Consider the following 23,368-nt stretch of genomic DNA (forward strand, 5'->3'; position numbering starts at 1 on the left):
TTCTGACTAGCAATGTGGTTATCTCTTTCCGGTTCTGTGAAAATCTGGATTTAATTGATAGGTAGGGTGGAGGTGGGTACTTGCTCCTGCACTGACTTCGATTCTTGAGTGTCAAATTAGGCCAGATTTGACAAAATCTGTGTGTGTGTTTTTTTTAAAGCACTACCTAGAGAGAGAATCATTTGTATTCAGAAAGCATCAGAGCTTCTTGTTACAACTGTGTGGAACAATCCTCTTCTACAAGAAATGCTCTTTATTTTGTCTTCAGTAAAATTGGCTGCTATTTTCTGGGTAACACATATTGTGCAAAATGCAAAAGATGACAAGGCACGCTCACCGATGCTGAACTCTTTTTCTGAAGAACTGCACCACTAGAGAATACTGTGGTAAGGCAGCACTGGTGTAATATAAGAATCCACTTTGCCATATTACTAACTTTAAAGAGAATTGTTAACTGGTTATATTGTTGACTTTTAATGTTTTTTTTCTCTGTAATTTAACCCCATTCTGTATCTGACCAGACATGTCTACTATAGTCAAGGATTAGTGCAATCCCGTCTTCCAAATTTCCCTCCCTTATATTGTTGAATGTACAATTTATCCACAATGCCTCCTTCCCTGAAACCTCACTAACATCCACTACTTCAGTGAAGATGCCTACCTGTACCGACAGAAAAGGACAACTATCAAGCAGAGCCAGACTCCAGGTGGATACGTCTCTAATGTTGAACATCACCCTACAAGTTTAGAGCCCATTTACTGTTGTCCTAAAGATTCAGTTACACAGTGTGTCCAGACTGTTAGGGTGTAAACAATGGAAGAGCCTACTCCCCTCTATTCCCTCCTCTCTTTTAACATTCCCAAAACTCTTTCCCTTCTTGCCCCTTCTCTTCTCCTCACTTGCCCATCACCTCCCTCTGTTGCCTCTCCTCCTTCTCTTTCATCTGTGATCCACTGTCCTCTCCAATCAGATTCCTCCTTCTTCTTCAACCCTTTATACCTTACACCTATCACCTCCCATCTTCTTACTTCACCTCCTCCTCCCCCACCCAACTACCTTCTCCTTCACCTGGTTTTCTCCTATCACCCGCCAGTTTGTATTCCTTCCTCTCCTCTCATTTTCTTATTTAGGCTTTTTCCCCTTTCCTTTCCAGTCCTGTTAAAGGGTCTAGGCCCAAAACATCAACTGTTTATTCCTCTCCATAGATACTGTCTGACCTTCTGAGTTCCTCCAACATTTTATTGTGTTGCTCTGGATTTCCAGTATCTGCAAAATCTCTTGTGTTTATGGGGAGCTTACTGATCTCGGCGCCCTGTGAAGAGCCTATTAATATTGGAAACACGCTGTGAAGTCAACAAGAATAGGATGGAAGCCTACATGATATTGCATATGTTATAAACACTATATAGAAAGAAAATATCATCCCAATACTTAAGGACAACAGTGAAGTGGAGAGAGATCTGAAGGAATATGATAGCCTTCTTCACTATCTACTATGCCACCAATTGCAATCTGCAAACTTACGGATAATACCGGTTACCTTCTCACCCAAATTATTCACGTAGGTGGCAAATGGGGACCCAGCATTGATCCCTGCAGCACCCCACTGGCTACAGGCCTCTAATCTGAAAAACAAACTTCTACCACTACCCTCTCTGACTCCTACCACTGCCTATAAAGCAAATGACCTCAGCTCAGAGCCTCATTTTACTTCCTCAGCCACAACCCCCGACCAACCCCACCATCGATTGCTACTTTCACTTGGGTCTGTATGCCTGGCTGTCCATGCTCCAGTTTTGATCTGGAACTCATTCAGCTGTGATGGAAGCACAGCCAGTGAATCAGCACTCGAAGAGAAATAATTTAATGGTCCGTAGTGTGGAGTAAGACTGATGGGATTGTTCTATCACCAACCCTCACAAACGGGCTCCTGTCCCTTAAAGATTTTGTGATCACTATTGCTGATGACTGCTAGATCACCCCTCAGCTTTCTCTTTCTTCAGAGAAAAGAGCTCAAAACTGCCTAGTCCTTCCTGATAAACATATGTCACCAGCTCAATGGTAGATTTGGTTGTAAATTATTCTACTAGATAATATTTTTATAACTTTAAGGCCACTTTCTTCAGGAAGGACATTAGTGATTTGGTAGGATGTCCAAACAAAGAGCTCCATCCGAACCACCTACTTGCCAAGTTGGATGAGCTACCATCAATGGAACAAACTCAAAAGCAAAGGTTGATACATCAACATGACAGAACTTCCCTTTCTTGTTCTGGAGGGAGCCTTAAAAACAATATTTCCAGTCAATTGGCAGATTATCAAATGAAATTGCAAGCCAGCCCAAAGAGAAAGCACATCTACATAAGAGAAAGGCTTCAGCACGCAGCCACTTACGGCTCATTTTAATATTCAATTAGACTATTGCTGATCTGTGCTTCAATTCCATTTACCTACCACTGTTCAAAATCTCTTGCTACTGCAGCAAATATCTATCAAACTCTGACTAAACATCTCCCTCAACCTGGCATCCACAATCTTATGCAGGAGAGATTTCCAGTATTCCATTGCTATTTCTGGGAAAAAGTTCTCCACATTCTGCAAGTTTAAGTGTGCAATTATGATAATGACAGAGACCAGCTTTGTCTGTCACATGTACATTAAAACATCGAAACATACAGTGAAATGCGTTGCTTGCACCACAATTCACTAACCCTGACCGTACACCTTTGGAATGGCAGAGGAAACCAGATCATCTGGAGGAAACCACGCGGTCACGGGGAGAACGCTCCTTACAGGCAGCAGTGGGAATTGAACTCCGATCGGGATCACTAATGTTTTGAAACAATGCACTAATCGCAGCCATGTCACCCTCATGCAATACCTGGGTATGATATCATGTTAAGATCTGAGGATCCTGTACAGATTGTAAAGAATGGCATCAAATCATCAGAAAGATGTGACATAAGATCAGAAGATGTTGAATCCTTGTGAGTTGGAAAGTGCATGGTCATGCGCTTTGCTAGAAGAAATAAACGCAGAGACTATTTTCTAAATGCGGAGAAAATCCAAAAATCTGAGATGCAAAGGGACTTGGGAGTCCTTGTGCAGTACACCCTAAAGGTTAACTTGCAGGTTGAGTTGGTGGTGAGGAAACCAAATGTAATGTTAGGATTCATTTCAAGGGTCTAGAATATAAGAGCAGAGATCTGGTGCTGAGGATTTATAAGGCACTGCTGAGACACCTTAAGTATTGTGAACAATTTTGGGCTACTTATCTAAGAATAGATGTACTAGCATTGGAGAGGGGTCAGAGGAGGTTCACAAGGATGCTTCCGGGAATGAAAAGGTTATCATATGAGGAATGGTTAGTGGCTCTGGGCCTGTACTTACTGGAATTTAGAAGGATGAGGGGAGAATCCCATTGAAACCTTTCAAATGTTAAAAGGCCTAGACAGAGTAGATGTGGAAAGGATGCTTCCCATGGTGGGGTAGGCTAGGACAAGAGGGCACAACCTCAGTATAGAGGGTTGTCTCTTTAAAGCAGAGATGCAGAGAAATTTCTTTAGCCAGAGTGTGGTGAATTTGTGGATTTTGTTATCACAGGCAGCTGTGGAGGCCGGGTCTTTGGGTGTATTTAAGGTGGAGATTGATAGGTTCTTGATTGGAAACAGCATCAAAAGTTACAGGGAGAAGGCTGGGGAGTGGGGCTGAGGAGGGGAAAAAGAAAGGATCAGTCAGGATTGAATGGTGGAGCAGACACGATGGGTCAAATGGCTCCTATATCTTATAGTCTTCTGATTGTTGTAAAATTAGTCAGCTCCATCATGGTCTGTAGTATCCAAAATATTTTCAAGGAGCAGTGCCTCAGGAAGATGGCATCCATCATTAAGACTCCCCATTACCCAGGGCATGCCCTTTTCTCACTGTTACCATCAGGTAGGAGGTACAGAAGCCTGAAGGCACACACTCAGCAATTCAGGAACAGCTTCTTCCCCTCTGCCATCCGATTCCTGAATGAACACTACCACACTACTCTTTATTTCTGTTCTTGCACTGATTGTTGTTTTTAACTATTTGATATACATATATATACTTACTGTAATTCATCTTTTTTCCTTTATTTATCATGTATTGCATCGTACTGCTGCCACAAAGTTAACAAATTCCACGACATATGCCAATGATACTAAACCCAGTTCTGATTCTGAGATTCGTGAGATGCTTCATTTATCAGATTTGAAATGATTCCTTTTATCCCTTCTCTCTGCCTCATCTTCCTACTCAGCCATCAGCTCCCATCGCAGAAGTATCGCCAATTCTGTCTGCTCCTATTTTTGCTTCTGAACTTGGCGGGGCAACCTTGTCAAACCGAATGTCAAAGATTCAATGTCAGTGCACGCCACATTTGTGAGTTATATTCCAATTACACCTTCATCTCTAAAGCTTAATTCAGTGTTAATTTTAGTTGTGTATTAGTGCTGGAGGAAAGAGAATGGAGAATTTCGTATACATTCACTCTTACACCTTCGGAGTAATATATTTTCTTTTTAATAGAGGTTTGTGTTTGGCATTTGTTGCTACCTGCCCACAGAGGATCAAACCAGTTATCGGTGAAAAGGAGGAAATCTATGTGCTAAAAAGCATGAAAAAGGATTACATCAGAAATTGATTTTGACCCTATTTTTAAGCTAAGGATAGATAATTTGACTCTGATGATCCTTATCCAGTGTAACACACAAAAAATGCTGGAGGAACTCAGCAGGTCAGGCAGGATCTATGGAAAGGAATAAAGAGTTGACGTTTCAGGCCAAGAACCTTCATCTGAAGAGGAAGGGGAAAGAAGTCCGAATGAGATGGTGGGAGGAGGGGAAGGAATGCAAACTGGTAGGTGATATGTGAAACCAAGTGAAGGGGAATATGGTTGGGTGGGGGAGGGAGGGAGGGATGAAGTAAGAAGGTGGGAGGTGATAGGTGGAAGAGGCAAAAGGCTGAAGAAGAAGGAATTTGATAGGAGAGGACCGTGGACGATCTTTATCCAGTATCTCACATTTCTGTTTGTTTGTGGTTGTTACCAACCTTGGGTAGAACTCAGACAAATTTCCCCTCGGTTCACATTCAGGTAGTCACAATGTTCATTTTTCAATTCAATTTAAAAATGTGTTTACCAGTCACTGTTCTGTTTCAGTTCCACACAACTGCTGAAGAATACCAAAATGCAATACTAAAATACATGTTTTACATTGCATTCAAGTCGTTGGTAAGACAGTAAATTTATCTTGCAAATAATATCTCGATAATCCTTATTCACTTTGTAGGCATTGTTGGTAAAATTGAAACAGAAATATTTGGTGCCCGTGAATTCTGCGAATCATCAACTAGTATCGGCTAGATTTACAAGAAAGATTTATCTACATTTTATCATTTATTATGGTAAGTATTTTAAGGGTGCTCACAGTTTCCTGTACTTTAATGTTCAAAACAGATTTTTTTTTACCATTTCTTCAACTAACTCTTCTTTGTTGCCGGTAACAATATTCCATTTAAGCATCAGGCTAATTCCCACTGTTATATATTCATTTATTTAAAGGAACACTGACGACCACATGCACAGTAAAAAATGTGAACATATTGCACAGCTTCTAATCGCTGCTTCCTGCTGCAGAAAAATGGTAGAGCAGTTACAGTTATGTGAAAAGGTACTGACAGTAAGTGTTGCTGAAAGGACCAGAAGTGTGATGACATGGAGAGAGGTAGCAATGGGGAGTTTGAACCAACGTGCACCCTGCCAAAACCTAACGGGCCCAGAACAGGTTCTCTGACCTTACCACATAAAATGGAGGTGTGCAAAAACCAGGCGTCATTTCAATAGTTTTATGTTTTAATTGGTTTATTAAAGGTGCATTCACCGCTGAGTTTTAGAATCGCGGTTATCCTCATCATTGCATAGAGGATGGTATGTAAATACTGAGAGCATCAAGTCACGTCAGAATGCAGGCCCAAAACAGAGCCTTGTGCATGGATGGCATAGGAGACAAACTGCTAGCAAACAGTGCAATCACAGGCAAGATTGGTAAAAGGCAGATTGGAACAAAGAGGAAAAAACTGAAATGTGATGAAAATCCTTGCCACTCTGATTGTCTGACCCCTCTGGTGAACGGAAGTGAGAAGCAGTCGATTGTCTTTCTGTTGTGATAAGATACAAACCTAAGGTCTGGGCATGAATTGGGTTAGATGTGCACAGGGAGCCTAATCATGTTTTATCTTTGGTAAGCGTCTATAGCTGCAAAATTATACTATGCATGTGGCCCAAGGTACTGTGTACAGGATACAGTAACAAGCCTTGCAGGCTTCACACACACAAAGTCCTTATCTCCTTTCACCTGGCTATGCAGGATGTGTGATCGAAAGCAAGGAGGGTGAGCATTTCAGGTCAGGTAGGCAGGTGTCATGGTGGTGTGGGGCCGAGGGAGGTAAGAAAAAGGTTCATTTCTCGGTCTCTGCGCAGGGCAGGCCTTGAGGGGAATTGCAGACTTAAAGGTCAAAGGTGTTTCAGCAGGAGAGTGTCAGTTGTTGGTTCTGAAGATATGAGGTGATTGGGAAGATTAAAATGCCAACTGTCAGCAGGTTCAGGGCAGTTATTATCCTTTAAAAATCAAGTTTCTGAGTCTCGCACCTCAACACTGACATGGTTTCACGACCTTTCTAAAGCTCATGTTCTCAGTATCATTTATTTACCTTGCTGAGGCCAGACAGCAGCTCTCAGGCACCTGCTCATACTTACCCCTTGAAGAGGACCCCAGTCCAGACCATCAGCCCACTGCCTCTGACACCATCACTGACCTTGTTAACCCTGGAGAACTCCCGTCCAGACTCATAGTTTCTTTGCCCTGCTCTGGCTGTTTCCATCTCCTACCCAAGATCCACAAACCTGACTGTCCGGTTTGCTCATTGTCTCTGACTGCTCCTGCCCCACTGAGCTCATGTCCTCATTCCTCGACTCCGTTACTCTGTTCTATCCTCCTTGGTTAAGCCTCTTCCCACCTACATCCACGACACTTCACATGCTCTCAGTCTCCTCACTAATTTTCTATTCCCTGGCCCTGACCACCTCATTTTCACCATGGATGTCCAGTCCCTATACACTTCTATCCACCATCAAGAAGGCCTTAAAACTCTCTGCTTCTTTCTCAATAAAACAACTAACCAGTTCCCCTCCACCACCACCCTCCTCTCACTGGCAGAACTGGTTCTCACCCTCAACAAATTTTCCTTCGGCTCCTCCCTCCTTCTCCAGACTTGAGGGGTAGCCATGAGCACTCGAATGGACCCCGGCTATACCTGCTTTTTGTTGGCTACGTAGAACAGTCCATGTTCCAAGCCTTAGCCAGTAATGCTCACCAAATCTTCCTCTGCTACATTGGCAACTGCTCTGGTGCTGCTTCATGCACCCATGCTGAGCTTGTCAATTTCATCAACTTCGCCTCTAATTTCCACCCTGCCATTAAATTCCTTTAAATTGATAAACCTACTGATTCCCACGGCTATCTTGGCCTCTATACTTCTGACCAACCTGTCTCCCGTAATAATGCTATTCCCTTTTCTCAATTCCCTTTTCTCCACCGCATCTGTTCCCGGTATGTGGCTTTCCTTTCCGGGGCATTAAAGATGTCCTCTTCTTCAAAGCATGGGGTTTCCCTTCCTCCGCTATTGATGTTGCCCTCACCTGCATCTCCTCCATTTCCCAAACATCCACGCTCACACCATCTTCCCACTGCCTTTACAGTAATAGAACTCCTCTCATCTTTACCTACCAGGCGACGAGCCTCCGCATCCAACACGTAATTCACTGCAACTTCTGCCATCTCCGAAGGGATCCAACCACCAGACATATCTTTATCTCCCCCCACTCCACTTTCCACAGGGATCGCTCCCTCCACGATTTCCTTTTCTATTCTTCCCCCACCCCAACTAATCTCCCTCATGCTATTTATTCTGAAAGCAACCAAAGTGCTACACCTGCCCATTCACTTCCTTCCTCACCTCCATTCAGGGGGCAAACAGTCCTAGCAGGTGAGGCAACACTACACCTGTGAATCGGCTGGGATTGCCTATGTCTCCTCTGCACTAGAGAGACCCGTCGTAAATTGGGGGACTGCTTTGTCGAGCACCTGCACTCCATCCATCAAAAGCAGAACTTCCCAGGAGCCAAAAATTTTAATTCCAATTCCTGTTCCGGCTCTGACATGTTGGTCTATGGCCTTCTCTTGGGCCATGATGAAACCACCCTCAGGGTGGAGGAGAAATGCCTTATATTCCACCTGGGTAGCCTCCAACCTTTCGATTTCTCCTTCTGGTAAAAACAAATTCCCTCCCCCTCCCCTCTTCTATTCCCCACTCACCTCCCTATCCCTTCCCCGGTACACCTCCTCCCTTCCCTTTTCCCTATTGGCCACTCTCCTCTCCTATCAGGTTCTTTCCTCTCCAGTCCTTTACCTTTCCCACCCACCTGGCTTCATCTAGTCCACCTTCCCCTCCCCTAATCTTTTTAATTCAGGAGTCTTCCCCCTTCCTTTCCAGTTCTGAAGAAAGATCTAGACCTGAAACGTCAACTGTTTATGCATTTCCATAGATGCTGCCTGACCTGCTGAGTTCCTCCAATATTTTCTGTGTGTTGCTTTTGATTTCCAACATCTGCAGACTTGCTGTGTTTGTCATTATTTGTTTTCTTTGTATTTGCACAATTTGTCTTCTTTGGCACATCAGATGTTTGTCAGTCTTTGTGTGTAGTTTTTCATAGATTCTATTGTATTTCTCTGTTCTGCTGCAAATGCCTGCAAGAAAATCAATATCAGGTTGACATAGCAATACATTGATAATAAACTTACTTTGAACTTTGGAGGTTGTGAAACTAATGAATTTATGCATAGATTTATTTTTCGTTAATGTCCAACAAGGGAAGAAGATATACCATCCCTACTGAGTCTAGTCGACACACATCACCCACCAAAGTTATTCACTCTTAGCTGCCTCTTTGTCTCTGGAACAAGAAATGCGACCATCTCGAAAGGCATTCACAGCACGTGTACAGGTAAATAAAAAGATACAATGTAGCATTGCATGAGCAACCAGACATAAGTGAGTGGAAGAGGTCCTCTTGATATTTTGAAATTTAAGGATAATAAATTAATAAATGACATGAATTAAAACAGACTGAATTGATTTCTGTTCTAAAAACCAGCTGTTGGGCAACATCTTAAGCAGGTGTGATTGTAAGCAGCAAGAAAGGGTTAAGACTTTAAGAGCTTGTCTATAGGGATCAACAGTGGGTCTTCACTAGCATATAACTTTCAGTTTACTACATGCTAAGTAATAATCACCTTATTGTGTAATGTAAAGTATAAATGAACTGACTACTTGGTAACAAATGAGAAGAATGCCATTAGGAAGCACGATGCTCTTTGAAGCGGTTGAAATTATGTTCAGTACAAATAAAGCACGGCCCAAGTCATTTTTCAATATTATCTTGCCACATACAGCGTAACTCTGTAAAGAGTTTATTGATTTTATACCAGCTGGGATGCCGTTTAAGTTGCACCAAATTCAGGATTTTTATTAAAGGTAAATTAATATACAATAAAATATATAAAATCTTGACTTTTGCTTGAAGCTGTACATTAACTTTAAAGAAATGAATGGTGAAAAGTGGGCCAAACGACCTTTTTCTGTGTTATATAATTCTACAACTCTGAGATTAAATGACGTGAACTATTGGACCATGAATTTCCTTCAACAATTGTATGACATATATTTAAAAACAATATAGGCTACTAAAGACCTCCTTATTTTTTTCGGTGATTTTTGATGTACTGCAAAAATTAACATAGGCCATGATTTTCACTTTTATTGACGAGATATAAGGCACTGTACTAAAGTCTTAGGCACATATATATAGCTGGGGTGCCTAAGACTGTTGCACAGTACTGTAGTAATTATTTTTATCGTACAGTGTTATACTGCTGCCACATAAAAAAACAAATCTCAGGTCATGTGAGTGCTGATAAATCTGATTCTGATATGGGCCTCTATTGTAGACTGAGAGTGAGAAGGGGGAGGGTGAGGGGAGGGAGCAGAAAGCACCAGAGAGACATTCTGTGATGATCAATAAACCAATTGATTGGAATCAAATGACCTTGCCTGGAGTCTCAGGGCTGGGTGTGTCTACACCCGCGTCACTCCCTGACCCTGGCACTCCTTCTCTGCCTGCTGTTCCACAACCCTCCTGTGACGCCCCACCCTCACCAATTCCAACATCCTTTGCTCCCTCCAGATTTACAACCTCATTCTCCACTCCACAATGACAATTACAGTACTGTGCAAAAATCTCAGGCATCCTAGCAATATACTGTATATGTGCCTAAGACTTTTAGGACATAAGACCATAAGACATTGGAGCAGAATTAGGCCATTCAGCCCATCGAGTCTGCTCCGCCATTCCATCATGGCTGATCCTGGATCCCACTCAATCCCATACACCTGCCTTCTCACCATATCCTTTGATGCCCTGACTGATCAACCTCTGCCTTAAATGTATGCATGGACGTTGCCTTCACCCCAGTCTATGGCAGAGCATTCTGCAGATTTACTACTCTCTGGCTAAAAAAAATTCATTAGAGATTAACTTATCCCTTTTCCTTGCATGCCGAAGAATAGTTTCTTTGGTTGAAAAATAATGCAAACAGAGAATTACAGGACGTGGTCTAATTTCGGCTGGTGATTTAATTTCGACTGATGGTTTAAAACGTCGAATTCAGTGGGCTCTGTCCAATATTGGACAAGCTTCGAGAATGTCACCAAAAAGTGAATATAACATGTTCGAAAAAAACTTAAGTGGCTCACCGATTTCTGTATTTTCAGGCAAACCCGGTATACGTAAAAGCTGCCAAACACTCCTCATATTAACCCCTTCATTCCCGGAATCATCCTCGTGAACCTCCTCTGGACTCTGTCTAATGACAACTCATCCCTTCTGAGATATGGGGCCCAAAACTGTTGACAATACTCTAAGTGTGGCCTGACTAGTGTCTTATAAAGGCTCAGCATTATCTCCTTGCTTTTTGCAGAGTACTGAACAATAGTGCATAGTTACAAAAAGAAAAATCTGAATGTCGGAATCAGAATCAGAATCAGGTTCAATATGACTGGCGTATGTGATAAAATTTGTTGTTTTGCTACCGCAGTACAGTGAAATACATGAAAGATCTATAAATTACAATAAGTATACAGACTAAAATTTAGATTAAAACAGAGACCCAAAAAAATAGTGAGATAGTCTTCATGGTTTGGTTCATTGTCCATATAGAAATCTGGTGGCAGAGGGAAAGAAACTGTTTATAAAACATTGTGTGTGTGTCTTCAGGCTCCTGTGCCTCCTCCTGATGTAGCAATGAGAAGAGGGCATGTTCTGGCGATAGGGGTCCTTAATGATGGATGACACCATTTTGAGGCACTGCCTTTTGAAGACCTCCTCAAAGCTGGATGTTTTTAAAGAGATACCAAGGAGAGTAGATAAAGTGGTAGATGTAATTTATCTATAATTCCAAGTGTTCTTTCATAAATTTCCACATAGTTCAGAATCAGAAGAAAGATGACTGATAGATGTAATATGATGTTATTTGGAATGGTGAATGCTAATGGAACCATCTTAGGTTGGCACATTGGTTGGCGTGGATGAGTTGGACCAACAGCCCCATTTCGGTGCTCTGTTCCTCTAACTCTGGGGTTCCCAACCTTCTGTTTGAAATGGATGAATACCATTAGGCAAGGTGTCCACGGACCGCAGGCTGGGGACCCCTGTTCTAACTTTATGGAAAGCCAGTCTCTGTAAGGAATGGATGTGGAGCAAGCATTGCTGGTAATGCTGTGGACGTTGCAGCTATAAAGACACTTCCTATTTCCAGATGACATGAAATTGAGGAGCAATCTGTACCAACAAGGACTACAACAAATTGCAGCACAGCAATAAACTTGACCAGAGTTCGAGTACTTACCAAGTCAGCTTCAGCTCAGAATAGGAAGAGGTGTTACATTTTCAAAAGTAAAGCAAGGTGATCATATTGTTCTTCAAAACTAATAAGCTAAGTAAGGCAAAGGAGTCAAGTGATCAAAGACTATAAATGCAGAAACCACTAAAAGCAACAATGCAGGTTAATAATGCCAGTATGAGAGTATACTGAGTTCTTGGGTTTATTGGTAGAGGTGTTGGATTCAAAATTAGAGAGATACAACTGGTCATAAGCCTCTAATCTGGTAAACATCCCTCTACTCCCTCTGACCCCTTCCACCAAGTTATTTTTTTACTTATGGGGAAGGTAGATATATACATGAGGGAGAAAGGGGATGAAAGGCCACTGCAGATGGATTTGGCTGAGGAGAAATGAGAGAAGAGTTAAAGGGGCCATAACTAGCAGTATGGAATGACTGAGCCAAGTAAACTCTTTTTGTGCTCTGGCATAGTATAAACAGAGCTGCTGACATTGGTGTGGCTGTCTTGGATCTGCTCATGAGCAGCTAAAGCACAGAAGCAACATAAGGAAGGTAGAGATGAAGATTACCTTGTGATTTGAACACCAGTGATGCCAGCCTGATACATGTGATTAACACAACTTGCAAGCTTTGGCTAATTCACTGGATGTAATCCTCCAGAAAAATTACAAATATCAGACAATGAAAGCCATAGTTTCTTCAGCAAAAATGTGAGAAGACTATGGACATCTAGCTGTTGTACGCTGAGCTGCTCGATCAGATACGGAATCCATCTCAATGTCGTCATCATAAAGACCGAATAAGGACAAAAGTTCAAAGCTTCTCAAAGTAGCTCTCCATGTGGTTAATTGGTTAGTTATGTGAATTTTTATGAGTAGTTATTTCACATAGTTCTCACCAGGGTTAGCTTAATGACACTTCAATTGGAGTGAGTACTCCTGAGGTTGAGCTGGGCATACCTAATACCAACCCAAACTGCAATAAATATTGCAGTGCAGTAGTGGAATGCTAAGAACTCTTATAAATATTTGAACGACTGCACAGCTAATTTAACATGGAGTCTATTAACAACACTAATGTAACACAGTTGAACACCTCTGAGTCACGAACAGCTGTACAGGTTAAACAAAGTTTGTATAGGCCTCCATTCTGCAAATGTTGAAGCAGCATAGAAAAGTCTACCCCCCCCCCCCATAACAAGTCCTATTTCTAGCTCAATCCCCTGCCACGTTAACAGCACACAAATGTACCAGTCAAAATAATTTGGGTTTACTGGCCTTTATGTAATGTTAAATGCTAAAGAGATATTTTTATCTTATGAGCATTTCTTTGAAGTGAATTTGACTGTCTGGAGGCTGGATGATTATTCACTGAGTTAGAAGGTTCTGGTTAAAGCAGTCACTCCAGAAGTTTCTCACAAAAATATCCTTCAGATAACAATACTTGTGGTGCTGGGCTTAGTATATGCTGCATGATGAAATGTTTGCTTTTTTAAATGAGGTAGTAAACAAAGGTCCCATCTATCCTATAGATGGATACAACAATTACTGTGGACTACTTTGGAAAGGATGAAGATTATCCCCATAGTCCTTCAATAGATTACCCGATGTAGATTATAAAATTATTACCACACTCATGTTTGTGAGAACTTTCCGTGCATAATTTTGGCAGCCATTATAGCGTCTGTAGTTAAAGCCCTGACTGTCATCAAAGCCACTATGCTTTCAAATGCCTGAAAGGCACTATATAAATGTAAGACTTCCTTTCTTGTTGAGAGAAATAACTTCGAAAATCCATCACTTAACAATTCTAAAGGTGCAATGCAAATTTGCCTGTTACTACGGCGAAACATTAGATGCTGGCTGTTTATGACTGCAGCCAAGCAATAAGGGTGAAGATTCTACTTTTTAAGCAGCACAGTTATAGAATCAAGATAGGACGGCATTGCCAAATAGATGGCAAAAATAAAGACAGCTGAAGTTAGGCTGAAACACACTGAACCTAACGAATGTAGGTTAAATTGTGGATCACCAGAAGTAAACTATAAGCTCAGTTCTTGTTTCCAGTGGTATCAGTGGAAAGCAAGTACTTGCTCAAAGAGGAAGGGAGATTGCAAAACCAGGCAGTTAATACTTCACTGTAGCTAAACTGAATAGAGTATTTATGTCAGATTAGCAATAGATTTCAAACATGTCTTCCTTTCCACTGACAGCTAAAAAGAAAGATAAGAAATTATGTAATAGAAATGTGTGGCTTTGCTAGAGAATGGTGATGGCTCAGTTTTACAGGTAATATTCCATCTGCTTTTGGGAATCTGATTTGACCTTACTAGAGAAAAATGAAGTCAAAGAGCCAAGGGAAAAACTGAAGTTATGTTTGTGGATTTTTTTTTTGTTTGTGAATTTATTGATCGTAAATTTTTCTCAGAGGCAAAGTTCTTCTTGAAATTTTCTCTCTCTATCGTCTCACTCTCTCTCAACCATTCTCTTGCTCTCAGCACTCTCTTTCTTTCTCCCTCAACCACTGTCTCTCTCCCTCCCTCTCCCAACCATTTTAATTCTTTGGTGTGCTTTTTTTTATGTCGAGGTCTCATAGACTTTCTGCTACTTCTGTATTGTTATCTCTGGCTTCTTTTAGTTCAGATTTTGCAGATAGTGGTTAAGGTTTTAACCATGTAATGGTATATTGCAGGTGACAGCAAATTGATAGTCCATTTTATTCTTCTCTAATTAAATTGTGGCATAAAGTAGAGTGATTATTCATGACTACGTTTTGTATTCTATCAGAGTCAAAATCTACCCCTATACTGTTCTCTCTGTTGCACAAGGGACAATATGCTTTTATGTCCCTACATGACTATTTTATTAATGCTTTGTATTTTGTCTCCTTGTTACAGTACCGCTGAAAAATTCAGCATGAGAGAAATTTATTTAGCCTTTCATCTTAGAACTAGACAATTGATCCCAGTCTCCCAGTTTTCCCCAGTTTTCTCCTTTCCATCTACATATCTAATATTGGATGACAAAACTTGCCACTTCAAAAAAACATCTAGTATCTCCTTAACCATCTTTTCCATTACCTTAACATGAAGGAGCTGAAACTCTCCATAAATATATCAATGGTTGACTGTCTGAGATCTGATTTTAGACAGAAGACCTTTACAATGCATATCAGCATGTAGTTACACAATTGCAGTATTTGCAATCTTAGTTTCCTCTTTACTTCACATAAAATTTACAACGTGAAAAGTTATCAGGCATGAAGTAGTACGTGACACGTTGTACTTTTCCTTTCAGCCAAGAGGTGCTGGGCAGTGCACATAATGTGCTTTTTATTGTAGTTAAGCCCTTATCAAGATCGCATTGTGTGCGCTTGCACTCGGTGCACTGAGTGGAGCTCATTTAATCTGCAAAGTAGGAAGCTCACAGCATTTGGTGTGTTGGCTGCTGTCACTGTGTGTGAGTAATTATATTGTAAAAATAATAGTGTGATTATACAAACTTCAGAAAAGGTCATTCAGGACTTAACGACAAGGCCTATTGGTTTTACATAACTTCACCATTTCTGCTCAATATTTTATGCATTCCATCAATCAAAAGCTACTTATAAAATTAGCTCGTAAGATTCACACTTATTAGAAACCTACATCAAAGCTACAGTACAAAGATCTTTTATCATCATTAAGAACATTTTTTTGCCCAAATTAGAGAAAGTATCTTTTATCACCCCTGGAGGTTATTTCCAGAGAGATAAGCTAACAAAAGATGCCCATGGCAAATTAATCAGATGAAATTCCTCAAAAGTTGGAATATCTAGGTGACAGATTATAGCTTGCATTATCATTACAGTACTGTATGTAACAGCTATACCAATTTAGCTGTTACATACTACATCCAGTCTGGCTGGGATTAATCCTACTGCTGAATCTGAGGGGAGCACATTTTATATATCGCAGCCGGCCACCTTTAAATATATAAATTAGAGCCCTAATTGCCTCTTGAAAATTTGTCAATAATTTATTGGAACTCTTCGGCAGCTGCCTGTGAGAGATAAGTTAATAATTTTTCTTTCTCAATAAAAAACCTTCTGGAGGACGAGCAGGGGTTTGGCAGCTATCATTGTAGACAGTGTCAGTCTTGTTCAGTCTCCTCTTGAATGCCTACCCTTGCTTCTCCTCTGACTGTGAAAAACATTCCACAATTCTCATCCCTTGGGGTTTGGTAGGTTGATCCTTGTTTTTCTCCCCTTTGACATTTAATGCCCAGGACCCGAGGTATATGACATCTCTTTCAGTTTGCAGTACCCGTCCATCTTGGTTTGTTATACTCCTGAATTATCTGTCCTGGGCTGGTTTTGCATTTTGAGCTTTCCTGGTGCATCCTGTGAACTCCCGGCCAAGGAATTAACTCATTCCCTTAATGAAAACCAATTCCCTAATTTCTGATTCTAGAGCCAAACCAGGAATGTGAACGCAGCCCATCCCTAAGACAGAGGGTGACCCAAAGTGTATTAGAACAAGCTCATTTATTGTCAGTTGCCTGTTTTGCCTGCTGAAAACAAGAAAAATGCTTAATAATTTTTACCTTTTATAATTCTCCTTCTTAAAGCTCTTTCCATAATCTTTTTTTTTCCTGAACACTCTTTAAAATAGCAAAGTTGGAGAAGTTTCATTTGTACTGCCCTTGAAGAGCAGCTCATTAGTCAGTTATATTCACCGGTAGAGGTTAGCTTGTTAGATTTGCCACCCTCCCAAATTTCCTGTTATTAATTTTGACAGCTGGAAAAGCAGGAAATGCGTATATCTGACCTCCATTGCTCCTATCAAGCAGCACTCCTGTCGTGTGTACATGTCCAATTCCAAATAAATCCGGCATCTGATTACCTTCGATATTTACAAATTCACTATGAATATAAAGTTATCAGAATTTTAATGGACATTGGGGAAGGTTACAGATTCCAACAGATTGAGCCCTTTTGGACAGATCTTTCTGCACATATCTATCTAACCTGAGATCAATATGGTTTAACTGTCTGTAATCAATTGTGTTCTGCTTAATGTAAAGCTAACTGCTTTTCCCAGGAACATTCTTAAAATCTGTGAGCTTTGTGGGCCATAAAGCTTTATTGCTTTCCCTCACTAATTTCTCACCGCATCCATAAATCCCTTCTCTCATTAGCAAACAACATCCTAAGGTCATTCCACCAATTCTGCTGCAGCTGTGAACACTTGTTTGCAAACTTGTTTCCTATGAATTAATGGACAAGAATTGTTGGGCACAATGCCTGTGACTTTCCAACTGAGCTTTCCCCACAGGCAGTGCAGTGTCAAATTCTTCTGCATGTCATAGCTGCAGCTATTCCATTTGCTTCAATGTCTTCCTTGTTAGAAGTCCTCTGTATGGTTGGGGTCGACCATGGATGTTGCGTTCTAGCGATCTGCATTCAGTCGATACGCAGGCCAGTGCAGGAGAATATGGAGTACAAGCTGTTGTCCACGCAGCAGGCACCCTCTCCACGCAGCTGATGAATCCAAAGGAATGGCAGAGAGCGATACAGTTTGGCAGCAGTGGCGTCAAAGCAGTTGTCAGTCAGCAGTGAATTCAATATAGGACTGCCTTAGGGAATCCAGCTCAGGATTTTTTTTCCATAGGATTTATATTGTAGGGTTGTGAGTGGCTGAGACAACTACAACTTGATTGGAGATCCATCCGCCATCCCCTGCAATAGAGTCAACTGAAAGTGAACTAAGAAAGGTACTGGATGATGCCACGGGCATGATCAAGGATGGCATTGGAAATCTCAAACATATCAAGGGTAAAATAGTGTTAAATGAAAGTCCCATTCCCAAGTTTTACAAAGCCTGTCCAGTTCCTTATACCATCCATGATAAAGTAGCCAGAGAGCTAGATTGTGTGGAGACTGAAGGAATTCTTTCCAAGGTTGAGAGGAGCCCATAAGACATGCCAGTGGTCCCAGTAGTCAACAAGGATGGGTCTGTTCAGATTTGTGGTGATTTTAAGGTCGCCATAAGCCCAGTACTGAAAGTAGATCAGTACCCTCTGCTGAGGGTAGAGGATAGCTTTTCAAACCTTTCCAGAGGGAAACACTTCAGCAAAGTGGACTTAACTGAGGCCTATCTACAGATGGAGATGGAAGAAGAGTCCAAAGTGTTTCTCACCATAAACACTCACAAAGGGCTTTATTGCTATAATAGACTTATTATTTGGAGTATCATTTGTACCTGTACTCTGGCAGAAAGCTCTCGACCAAGTGTTGCAAGGCTACCCAGGCATTCAGTGTTACCTGGTGAAGATAACAAAAAACATCTCTAAAATCTCAAGTCAGTATTAAAAATATTACAAAATTCTTTAAACTAAGCATCACTTACTGTGGTCACACCATTAAGGCACAAGGATTACATAAATGCGCTGAGAAAGTTCAAGCAGTGGTGGATGTCCCAAGGCCAAAGGATATGTCACAGTTGTGATCCTTTTCATAATTTTTCAATTACTACAACAGGTTCCTGCCAAACCTGGCTACTATGCTCCATCCCTTGAACTCATCACTACAGATTGGGAAAAGATGGCAATGGACAAAGCAGTGAGAGGTAGCTTTCCAAAAGGTAAAGGAAGTGGTGACATCAGTCCCTGTACTCACACATTGTGCTCCACATTGTCCAGTGAAGTTTGCCAGTGATATCTCACCTTATGGTATAGGTGCAGTCATGTCACATATTATGAGTGATGGAAGTAAATGCTTCATAGCCTTTGCATTACGTTCCCTTGTTACTGCAAATAAAAATCATGTATAGATTGACAGAGCGGCCTTGAGTCTGGTTTGGGGTGTCACATATTTCAACCAGTACCTGCCAAGGAATGAGTTTACCCTCATTGCTGATCATCAACCCCTAGTGTCCATTTTCAATCCACAGAAGGGTGTTCCACTGACAGCAGCAGCTCGAATGCAGAGATGGGCTCTGTTTCCAGGGGACACAGTTGCAAGATCAAATTCAAGAGGACAACTAATCAAGGAAATGCTGATTAATTGTTCCATGTACCTTTGGAGAAGAAAATACATGAAAAATTTACAAAGGAGGACACTCCTCCTGACGTACTCTCCCTGATACAAATTGATAGTCTCCCTCCTACAGCAGAGAAGCCATAAGGGATCGCACACTGTCTCAGGTCTACATGGCAATGCAGAATGGCTGGAAGGTGCAGCAGAAACTCCAGTTCCCACATTTTTACCAGCGCCTGGATGAACTTGCCCTTGAAGAGGGTTGCCTTATATGTGGATTGAGAGTTCTTGTACCTTCCAAGCTGAGAGCTAAAGTATTGGAGGAGCTACATGCTAGTCATGTAGACATCAGCAAAATGAAAGCATTGGCTCAAAGCTTTGTCTGGTGGCCTGGGACAGATCGTCAGATCAAGCTGCTTACCAAGCACTGTTTGGGATGTCAACATGTCCTGTATATGGTCTTTAGCTCTATAGTCTGTACTCTACGATCTGTGGCATATTGCCCCTGGCCTAAGCTCTCCATTCCTGGGAATGGGTACATTTCCCTAGCAGAGGATTCATGTGGATTTTGCCAGACCATTCATGGCAACAAGTTTCTTGGTAGTAGTGATGCAGCTAACAAGTGGCCAGAAGTGTTCCCCGTGGCCTGCACTACAGCCCCACACACTGCTGATGTATTGAGAGGCCTCTTCTCAAGGACTGCTGTTCCAGAACACTTAGTCAGTGACAATGGAGCACAGTTTGTTGCAGAACAGTTTCAATCATTCCCAAAAATGAATGGAATAAGACATATTACATCTGCATCCTACCACCAGCTACAAACGGCTTGGCAGAAAGGTGTCACAACTACGGATTCAGTAGCGTGGTAGATACGGCAATTGTGCTTGTGAATTTGCACTTGTCAGCTAATTATTTAATCGTGATAGTATTTAACTCCATACTTGTCGTCGTAGTGCTTTTCAAGACTTGGACAGAGCACAGCAGCGCTTTGCTGCCTGTTTGCTTTCAACCTTCCCTGAGAAATTGGACTTTTGAGTCAACTGACTTTGAAGACTAGCGGTATTTGTTTAATGTTTAGATTTTCTTTTCAGCAGCAGTATAGGCTTCGTTTCCCATTTGTGAGTTTTAGTTAATGGCCCTATTTGGCCTAGCGTTTATTGTTTATTTTCCCTTTAACACTGTTTGCAATAAAGTTTGTGAACTATCGACCTCCGCACTTGGGCCATATCCAAACCTGGTAACAAAAGGTTTGTCCAGAGTCTAAAGAATGCATTGCATGCCATGTCAGCAGAGCACTCTACATGAACACTGAATCAGAAACTCACCAATTTCCTCCTTGCGTATCACAACTCAATAAAGTCCATAACCAAAAACTCACCCGCTATGCTGTTCCTTGCACTCGCGCTTGGACTTCCTCAGATCCAATCTCAAAGTGAATATGCAAGACAAACAGCTGAGACAAATTGAGGATTCCTCAAACAAGGAGGTTCAATGTTTTGCTCCTGGACAAGCAGTCCTGGTGAGGAACTACAGAGTTGATCAAAAGTGGCACTTGGAAAGATTAAGGACAGAACTGGACCACTCTCCTACACAATGGAGATTGCTCCTGATATCAACACATTGATCGGTTGAGAAGAGCAGAGTGAATTGCTAGAGAAGGAAGGTATCCAGTGGATTCAGAAATTCCTGTAGTCAGAGAAGCAACTCCTACAACCACCATGGAGGAGGCCCCAGAACCTGAGATTGTTTCACAGCCACAAGTCTCTCCTGCCAAGCAACGTGACCCCTAACCCATCAGGAAAGACATTATCAGGAAAGTAGTTGTATATAGATAGATATATGTGTATTTATTTATACAGACAGACAGACACACACACACACACACACAATCAGTTGACATGCATTCTATATTGAGTTGGACTTTATAGTTAATCAGGGAATAGTGTTGTGTATTTAATATTTAAGTAATACTGTAAATATCTTGTTTAATTAAGCCTTCTTTGTTCATTCTACTAATTCATTACATATTATGTGTAAAAGTACATGAATGGCAGATGTCATTAAGCCACCATGTCATATGTTCATTCCTCACTAAAGTAAAAATGAAATCAGTTTCCTTGTTTTTCTTTCAATTAGTTTTTGGAATTCTTAGGGAGTATTCAATAGGTAGTGGGGCCTCAGCTCCACTAACAACACCTCCCACCCCCCCCCCCCACCAGCCTTAAGGAACCTTTAGATATATTAAACAATAGATCTTTTCTCACGTTCCTTATCAGAGTTTAGATGTTTTTATGCCTTTTCTACATTAAATCCATTTTTTGGAGCTTACAGTGCTTTAGATCTCTCTCAAAGTAATCTGTCTCTGTGGTATTTGCCACCTTAGCACATATGTTACCAACAAATGTAAAGTTATAACTTATAAACAACATACGGGGGTCTTGGTCTGAAAAGTCAGCTGTTTATTCCTCTCCACTGATGCTGCCTGACTGACCTGCTGAGTTCCTCCAGCATTTTGTGTGTGTTAGTCTAGATTTGCAGCATTGTCGGATTCACTCGTTGTGTATATTAGTGTTCTGATTAATTTGACCAATTTCGAATCAGCTCCCTTGCTCCAGAGAATCCTAAGGAATGTTATCAAGCTTGACAAACCTATAAACCCCAGTAGAGTGAAGGAGGATGGGAGCACATTGTGGAGAGAATAATATGCATGGGTTGTGTGGTGTCACAAAGTGTGCCAATTATTTTTATTAAGACCCTGAGTACAGCTTAAAAAGGAGGTGTTCTTCCTTGTCGTTGGATAGAGGGCCAGTGGCACAACACAATCATGGCTCTTATCTGGATGAGGTCATGTTCTAGACAAGCGGAGAATTGAACTGGGGCCAGTGATCAAGAATAGGTTAGTTTTGCTGGCAGGGGAAGAGGGCAGTGGCTGGGGTCAGTGGTGTTTTGGAGAGTTATTAGCTCTCCAGTGACCTCTGGGTCAGGAATCTCAGGGCTCTGAGCGGAGATTGGCGGTGGTGTGGTTTAGGAGGGGCGTTGGGCTGATTGGAGTGTCTCAGGTATGGGTAGAGGAGATCACGGAGAATGCAGGGCGATCGGTATCTATAGGTGTTGGGGGCAGTGGATAAGAGGAATCAGAATCAAGTATGTCGTGAAATTTGTTGTTTTATGACAGCAGTACGTTGCAATAAATAATAATAAAAACTATAAATTACAATAAGAAATATATATAAAAAAGAAAATTAAATTAACTAAGTAGTGCAGAAAGAGAGGGAAAGCAAATGGTGAGGAAATGCTCATGGGTTCATTGTCCATTTGGAAATCTGATGATGTGGGGAAGAAGCTGTTCCTGACACATTAAGGAGGAGGTACAGAAGTCTTCAGGCTCCTGTACCTCCTCCTTGATGGCAGCAACAGGAGAGGGCACGTCCTGGGCGATGGGGTTCCTTAATGCCACCTTTTTGAGGAAATGCCTTTTGAAGGTGTCCTGGATGCTGGGGAGGCGAGTGCCCATAATGGAGCCGGCAGACTTTACAGCTTTTTGCAGCAAAAAGGTGCAACATAGCTAAATTCCTGCCCAGCACTGAGCTTCATGGCAAAACAAAAACAACTGCCCCACCGGTCAGGCAACATTTGTATAGCTAACAGGTCCATAGCTTTCCACTTTTTGTCCCTCTCTCTCTCCCTTTTTGAACAATGGAGTCATATATGTGAATTTCCAATCCACTCATACTCTGAAAGAGGTCGGAGAGTTTTGGAAAACCCCAACCAATGGTCCACCACCTCTGCAACTACTTCCTTTAAAACCCTTGGATGCTGGCCATCTAAACCTCATGATCTGTCTGCCTTTAGTCTCAGTATTTCCCATTAGTCCCTTCATGGGTTTCCACCTGAAACATTAATTGTCCATTCCCTCTACAAATGCTGCCTGGCCTGCTGAGATCCTCCGGCAGATCACTTTATGCTTCAGATTCCAGCATCTACAGTCTCTTGTGTCTCCATTGTGTTTCATAGATCTTGATTTCTCAGAAAACTTATCAATAGTCACTTATAGAACATCACAAGTGATTCTGCAAATGCTGGAAATCTGGAGCAACACACACAAAATTCTTGAGGAACTCAGCAGGTCAGGCAACCTCTATGGACAGGAAGAAAGAGTCGACATTTTGGGCTGAGACACTTCATCAGGTCCTGACTCTTTATTCCTCTCCATAGATGCTGCCTGACTTGTTAAGTTCCTCCAGCATTTTCTGCATGTTCCTCTGAACAATGCTCTACAGAGCATTATAGAAAAATTCCAGTCAAATT

At 41.5% G+C, this 23,368-nt stretch overlaps 1 long non-coding RNA gene across 1 annotated transcript in view; it reads left to right on the forward strand.

Moving 5' to 3' along the window:
• Window positions 1-231: 231 nt before the first annotated feature.
• The window catches only part of LOC140197217 (uncharacterized), a 50,389-nt gene continuing 27,252 nt past the window's right edge, over window positions 232-23,368 (forward strand). Inside the window, exons 1-3 of the long non-coding RNA XR_011885883.1 lie at window positions 232-386; window positions 5,317-5,431; window positions 8,956-9,089. This is a non-coding gene — a long non-coding RNA (uncharacterized lncRNA). The remainder of the gene's footprint in view (window positions 387-5,316; window positions 5,432-8,955; window positions 9,090-23,368) is intronic.

Source organism: Mobula birostris, chromosome 5 (genome assembly GCF_030028105.1).
Source record: "Mobula birostris isolate sMobBir1 chromosome 5, sMobBir1.hap1, whole genome shotgun sequence".
Classification (NCBI taxonomy): Eukaryota; Metazoa; Chordata; class Chondrichthyes; order Myliobatiformes; family Myliobatidae; genus Mobula; species Mobula birostris.